The sequence below is a fragment of the Helicoverpa zea genome, chromosome 11 (assembly GCF_022581195.2).
Source record: "Helicoverpa zea isolate HzStark_Cry1AcR chromosome 11, ilHelZeax1.1, whole genome shotgun sequence".
NCBI lineage: Eukaryota > Metazoa > Arthropoda > Insecta > Lepidoptera > Noctuidae > Helicoverpa > Helicoverpa zea.
In genome coordinates, this window is record NC_061462.1 from 7,653,987 (window position 1) to 7,661,704 (window position 7,718).

Genomic DNA, 7,718 nt, shown 5'->3' on the forward strand with positions numbered 1-7,718 from the left:
GTAGGAATGTTAAGTATAAATGTTAATGTGCATTTATATAACTCCTTATAACGTAATAGTAACAACAATTATTATTGTGGAAATAAGTACAGTTAGGTATATAAACAATTAACTTTCTAACATTTATAGAAATAGTCTCGCAGCTGCTCGCTCTCGTGATCTGTGAACATAAAAATGTGACACAAAAATGCATGTAAAACTATAGTGTGACATAGTTGTAAGTTCAAGAATCTTCAAGTCTTCGTCTTCTCAGCGGTCGACAAGTGTCATCTCCTGTTACGTATACTGAAGGTATACCGGAAAGAATGAGGCACTCAGGATACATTCAGTATACGTACAGAAGGCGACGCGAAATCTTCTCTTCTCTCCTGGACTCCGAAGAAACATGGTAAGAAGCCTACAAAGTAATTTTAAGATTGCGCATTAATATTAAGCTGTTCCCACTACCCAACGTTAACCCTACTAGCTCACTATTTAAATGTGACGGTTCACACGTAGCCCCTTCAATATCTTAAAAGCTCACCGCGCGAAGCCACTCACGCCGGACACCCCGCCTCTCCTCGGGGAACACCATCTATAAAATAAAGCAACCGATTTACAACACGCCTGGGTCTTCAACCCGAAAAGGGAAACACTGATAGCACATGAATTTCGCTATCGTAACTACGAAGGTAAAATGGGGAAATATATGCGCTACCATATATTTGTGTTGGGAAATTGCCTAAAAACTTTAACCCGCCTCAGATTCGCGTAACAATCTATTGTACTTTGCCACCAATGAGAGAACAGGGACTTTGCAAAAACACGCGATTGGCTTGCAAAAATTATTTTCGCAAACTTGCGAACCGGTAGCAAGGCGTCTTCTTTGTTTTTTACAACCTATCTGCCGAGCCAGCAACGACTGACGCCCGCAGGCCTTTTGTCCACCGGCCTTTGTTAAACATAAAAGGATAAATTACAAAAGACAAGTTTCGACCACCACTCGTAAAGATAACTAAAGAATTCCGAGTCTCTATGTGTGTGTCAGCCGGGGATTCAATAGAAAAACATGAAAGGGCGTAAGGGTGTATTATATTCGTAATTTACGACGCGAACCAACATAACACCGGGCCTGCATTATTGATTCTATTGCACAAACGAAAGGATCTTTATGCACCGCTATAATATTCACAAAAATGCAGCAAACAGCACTGGAGCGTCGTCGGGGGCGAAAGGGATACGCGAGTCGTACCGAGCGCGGAGGAGAATGAATATAGCACGTGACTTACCGGTCCGGTCGGTCAGCTGTTCGCGTCGTCCGATAAGTAAACATTGAAGGATGACGGATGGGGTGGCGCGCGGTTCGAAGGAGCGTGTGTTCAGGGACGGCGTCTCCGGGCGTCTGCCGGTCTGGGCGTCGGGGCGCGCGTCCCGGCCCGCCATCGATTGCCGCCCTCGCCGAGTCGCCGCTCGGCGCGCGCCGAACCACACCACGACTAATGCCGATGCAAGATTTTCATTACATACGCCATGATCGTTGTTATTTGCACCCCGTAATGTTTTTTGATAGTTTGCTTAGGCTTCGCGACCGTTTACATTACGAATATCTATTTACGTTTACATATTATTTAGATAGAGGCTCGTCGGCAAGCTTATTATAATATTACGTATACGAGTGCTGATAAAAAAGTCGATATTAAAGAGTAGACAGGCTGCGCCACCTGTTCCTGTTCTCTCGGTGATTACCGTTCCGCCCTGCGGCACGACTCGGGATTTTTAATACTAACATAGGTCGGCTTTATGTCGTAACGTAATAAGTGGCCAATGTAGATTTTGGCAATTTTATAAGTAGAAAAAATATAAAACGAAATTGCGTATTGTTGTGTATTACTTACGCGCCGTTTCTTTCTCTATTGCCTCCGGTGAAGTTGGGTAATGAAAAAATAGTAAAACGTCAAGTCTCGAGCTATTCAAGTAATCGTTTAGCAGTTATTTATGAAGGAAATTTTTATGGCAGTACGTTCGCGATGTTGCTTTGAAATCTTTTGTTATTCATATGATTTTTACCTAGGTGGAGTAAAAGTCCATTGTTTCACGTATTATGGATGAATGAGTAATCCTCAGTAAGTGCGTATTATCCTGCATATTGTGCATTTTCCATTATGAAAGAGAAAACATATTCGCACACGTCCAGTGAAACTACTCGTATATGTAGGCATTTGTTTTATTTTGTGCCAATTTTATTTGGCATAAAGTTTAGTGGGCTTATATTCATAAAAGTGCAATATTATGCTATGTCTATATTTATGAATATTCTTATTTATCAATAATTCTCATAAAGTGAAAGCAGTTAGACAACACAGTGTCTTCTTGGGGGGTAGCGCCGATTCAGGTAACCGTAATTCGTACTAACCTACCTACATTTGAAACCGCTGAAAGCTTAAGGAAATTAGGGAAATGAAAACTTAAGGGAAAGTCCTAATATGCAATGTATACACTTTGTTATCTGTGTATGTCTTATTTACTACACAAATATGTAATATAGGTACCTACTACTTACAGCCTCTTAAAATTGAGAAATTTGGAAAAACAAAATCTTTGCAGTTCATAAATCTACTGCTACTCTTAACATTATGTTTATTTTTCCCCACTGTTAGATTTTATTATTGCCTTAACTTTAATATCCTCACTTATATAACATATCTATCTAATGTGAAAACTAGGATATTATTTTGTAATTAAACACCTGTGTACCTATAAGTAAGTTAGAATATAATTTTTTTTATTTATTTAATACTTCTTGCACATATAGTACAATGGCGGACATAACGTCTAAGGCGTTCTCTACCAGTCTACCTTTGGGTGGCGGAGAGAAAGTGTTGGTAGGTGCAAACAAAACCGAAAAACTAGTATGAGACATAAACCTACATATATTAAAATACACAAATAAGTTAATAATAATATATATAACTATATAAATATGTACACTACATACAATACTAATAACATATTAAGAAAATTAATTTGAAACTGACTGTTTATGTTCCTGCCAATTTCCCAAGATAGTGGTCACGAACTTTGAGTTTGAAGGTGTGACGGCTATTTACCATCCTGATCTCCAGAGGATAGAGATGTGTATAATATTATTGATGAAGTACCCATGTGATTTTAATCCACATTTATCCAGCTACATCACTACCGCCATTTCGGCACTAGGAATCGCATAGTTCCGTGGCAGTTATCATAAAATACTGCTGACTAAGCGACGGTGGGTGGCTATACGACCTATCTAGATCTTGGAGACAGGTCAACGAGCATCGGGTGCTACCGGATCGATTGTTCGCTTGTACCTATTGTTTAATTAAAGAACAATTTTGTAGGCTCTAATAAAATATCAATTAAACTATTTCCTATGAACATCTGGTCTCAATTTTAATGCCACTGATAAAAATGACTGTGTTCGCGATAGGATTGAATATTTGTCTTTCTATTTTGATTAGGTTAAGCCACGGATCATCAGACTGTAATAGGATGGGCAGCCGCTTAAATTCGTAATCCTCTGCAGTCATCGAAAATCACGTCATCATTAGTTCCGACTGATTCCGCCAGGTGGAGCTTGCGGTTGCTACGAGTTAGCGTGCTGTATCATAGATTTATTTTTAGATCCGGTCAGAATATTGTGTACCTATTGATAATAAAAGCGCAATTAACCAATAATGGACTTTCTAGTTTAACACTTTAATAACTTACCTAAAGCTACTTTTGAAAACAGTAGACTATCTCCAAAATCTACAGGACTCTTGACCTAATTAAGAAGGCTAAAATACTTATCAGGGTAAAACAGACCTCCTTTTTGTCCTAACTGCCGTTTAGGTACAAAATTGTGTGTATAACCACGACCTCACCTAGGTATACAGGCTGAGAAGGGTATCACTTAAGTCCCATCTATTGTTACACCTTTAAGATAATTGGGACTTATCTAGGCTTCATTTACTTACCTTGACAATATTCAAACCTGACCTCCAAATGAAAATGACAATTATTTCACAAATGAGACTGTCCTAGTTTTTGTTTTAAACTAGCTCAATTGTTCACTAAGCTTGTGTTTTTGATAGACAAAGATAGTCCCTACATACGTACAGATAGTTGCCGACTTAAATTAACAATAGGTAAAACAGAAACCTCAAGTTTACAGGAACCATACCAGAAAATATTCACAAATTGCTTAGAAAGAAAATCGAGATAACTTACCTCTGAACGGTCATGCCGACATCATCATGAAACATAAGAATCTCAATTTTACCATTTTTTCCATTCGAAGCTGTGTTCTTCCGCGGTCGTTGGTCAAATGAATGAATAAAGAGGCTCAACCCCAACGGACAGGGGGTGGGGTCGAAATGGAAAAAAATGGGGTGGGACCAGACACTACCCCTGTAACAAAAAAATTAAGATTTATTTGCGAATACCACGTTTTGTAATAGTAATAATGGCTGTATTATTGTGTGTGTGGATGCACAGTAGTGCAAGCCAAGTTCTTTATCGGGTCTATAAATGAACAAACGAAATAATTTTAGGGCCTTTGTTCTGCTGATGAGGTTGGATTGGTAACCTATAAAAATCTGTTGGTATAAAACCCGCAATTAAGTACCGGCCGAAGTATAATTTCATATCAAAGTATTCAAGTATATTGTAGTAGTAGTAGGTAGGTACCTAAGTATATTCCACGAGTATAGGTACTAATTACAATTTACAAATCAGCTGTTTATACAACCTAATCTAAGACTCATTACTATTCCAGTGCCCCAGTTACGTCACTATCGTTAATTACTATCAGATATCGAGATGCAATTAACCATTTATAAACACAGATACGCTAATTGCCAATACATAACAATTACTAGGTCGTCAGAGCATAGTTCTTATTCTGTGAGTCACGGACCTACGCGTAAAAGGCGCGAGATATTTCCGATTATATCGTAGAAAACGCATCATATTTGTGTATCTAACTATCTTCTAAAACACGGCGCCTTTGTGCCATATGCAGTGAATAAACACAGCAACTCCTAATCAAGTTTGAACGAATAACAGTGTTAAAAATGGATATCTTTGATCCTCACTCTGTTATGTGAGTAGGCACTGAACACGATAAATTCGCAGGATTTAATTGTCATGTACCCAGGTCAATAATTTTGCAATACGACTTGCATATGAACGTTCATCGGAGATGTATTTATGCGTCTTTAACGATATAATTATGATCGAATGTAGTCTGCGATTGAAATAAATGGCGTCCGAGTGATATAAATTTGCGTTTAAATACAGCAACTGGCATAAAATAATACCTAAGTACCTACTGATTGGGTCGACTTTCATAAATAGGAAATGAATAAATATACACTTGTGATAGCTATTTATATCCTCATGTTTCTAAACAACAGGAAAAGGTGCTGGTTAATTTATAAAAGTCAACACAAAAAGTAAAAACTATAGGTAGCAAATCCAATAAGATACAAAAATAATGGTTAAGTTGAATTCAACTTTTAAAATAAAAAATAGTTAATAAATCACAGAAATCATTAACTGAAAATGAAACTAAATTATTATTTAAAAATAACAAAGAAAATCTTCGAAAATATTGTAGCACTTACCTGACAACAACAAAACATCACTGATTTTACACTATTTCCTCTATAAAAATGACTGAATTCACTAATAGAATATAAGCTATATAATTAAAAATATTTTTTTATTTCCATTCGACACGTCTTTGTCTACGAATTCAGTATTATTTTGAATTTTCTTTTCATGTTTAGGCCTAAACACAACAAAAGCGGCGGCGGCCGACCGACGGCGGCCATCTTGTGGCGCTGCCGTCGCGTCGCCCTGTGCGCTCATTGGCTGAGTGACGTCAACCGCGCCATGACACTCCACCATTACTACACGCTCACCAATATCGCTCAACTATTCGCTCACTGAATAATAAGCACTATGCGGTGGGGACACATGTTACACTATCTGCATTGCTAACTTTGTAGCGTGGTACACGCGCCTATCCTCGTCGGCTCGCATTCTTGCGTTGTGAATTATCGCTTTAGAAGCTTTTAGGATGCACCCTAATCGGGCAAAGGGGAACATTTAAAATTCAAGTGACTCGACACTGATAGCTTGAGAGATTTTAATTGGCTGCTGATTTTTGTCGTCCCGACTCGGATAGTGTTAAATTAGACGATGTTTTCTAAAGTAATGTAGAATTTAAGTATTAGAATAGGCTTTCAACGTGAAATTTCATTATTTACCAGCTATTTGTGAGTGTAAGTAGCTAAATGGAAAATATAAAAGGAATTCCTAATAAACTGTTGTTCCGCTCATCAATATATGCGACCGTTTCGGAAACCGTATGTAGGATGAATATAGATTCAGATTGTTCCTAACTATTTAAAAAGGTCGTATGTGTAAGCAATACTTCTTGCTTTTTTATGGCCCAATAAACAGATGCAGGTAAGTTCTCTCAGGTACGTAAAGACCTTAAAATGTAACGGTGTACCTAAGCATAGGTAATGAATGAACAACATTGTAGCCCGACTTCATCTAACATAGAAAGGGTTTCCAGTGAAAGGAATTTATGTCGGTACCTACTCTTGCGAACTGCCTGTACGGCGACAACGGTGCTTAAATTATAGTTGTAAGTAATATAGAAGTGGCCTATAATGGTAGGCTGGAATATAAATGTATTGTACCTAAGAAATAACCTATAGGAAATCGTGTTTTATTACCGAGGTAAATATGGATAATTTATTATTTATTAGGCTGTAAAATATTTACTTTCGACTGTTACTTACCAATGAAATTGAATAAAAGCAACAATGTCAAATGAGCTCTCTGGTCTCTATTTTTTACAAATGAAATACACTTTAAAGATACTACTTTTTTACAAAAATTGATATGAATATTTTATTAAATTGACTTTGCTACGCCGTAGCCCTAATTTTCGTAGTACAAAAGACTATAAGCAAAGGTGCATTATTAATAATTCAGCACTCAAATTACCAAAATAATTAAAAAACACAGAATTCAAACTATCGCAACGAATTTATCTAAACTAATTTACCAATCGTAGCTACCATTAGTCATCGTAGCACTCATTACAAAGCGTCGCAGGTTATTATTTATTATAAAGAAAATCACCCGAACAAACTTAATGAAGTACTATCATATTTTTATCTTAAATAATTAAGGACCACCTGACCACTTGGACTTAACAACTATATCACGTCTTTGTGATGCCGACGGTTGTTTCTCGACCTTTTTATTCTCTTTTCTAAAATTTATTGTTGTAAAATATGAAATTTCCAATAAAAATGTAGGTGGGGCTGCGACGTGGGGCTCACCATCTGTTGTTCCCCCATATTTATGTGATTAGTTCATGGATTGGTCCGGTGTACGTATAATTTTTATTTAAAATCGCCAATTTATGATTATAATCAGGTTCTGCCTCACAGACTGTCAAAAGTTTTCATCGATTTATGTGTGCCTGCCGTTGTTTGTGTTGGCTGCCTTCAACTCACTTGCCTCCCCTTTTTTATTCGTAGGTAACTTCAACATTTTATCGCCTGACTGCTCCTGAACGGACAGACAATTGTCTAACCCATTTAAATAGTTCTTTATGTCATTAAGATATTGTTTCGCATTAGCTATTAGCGTTATCTAATTGGATAACGTTACTTAAGACCTAAGTAATT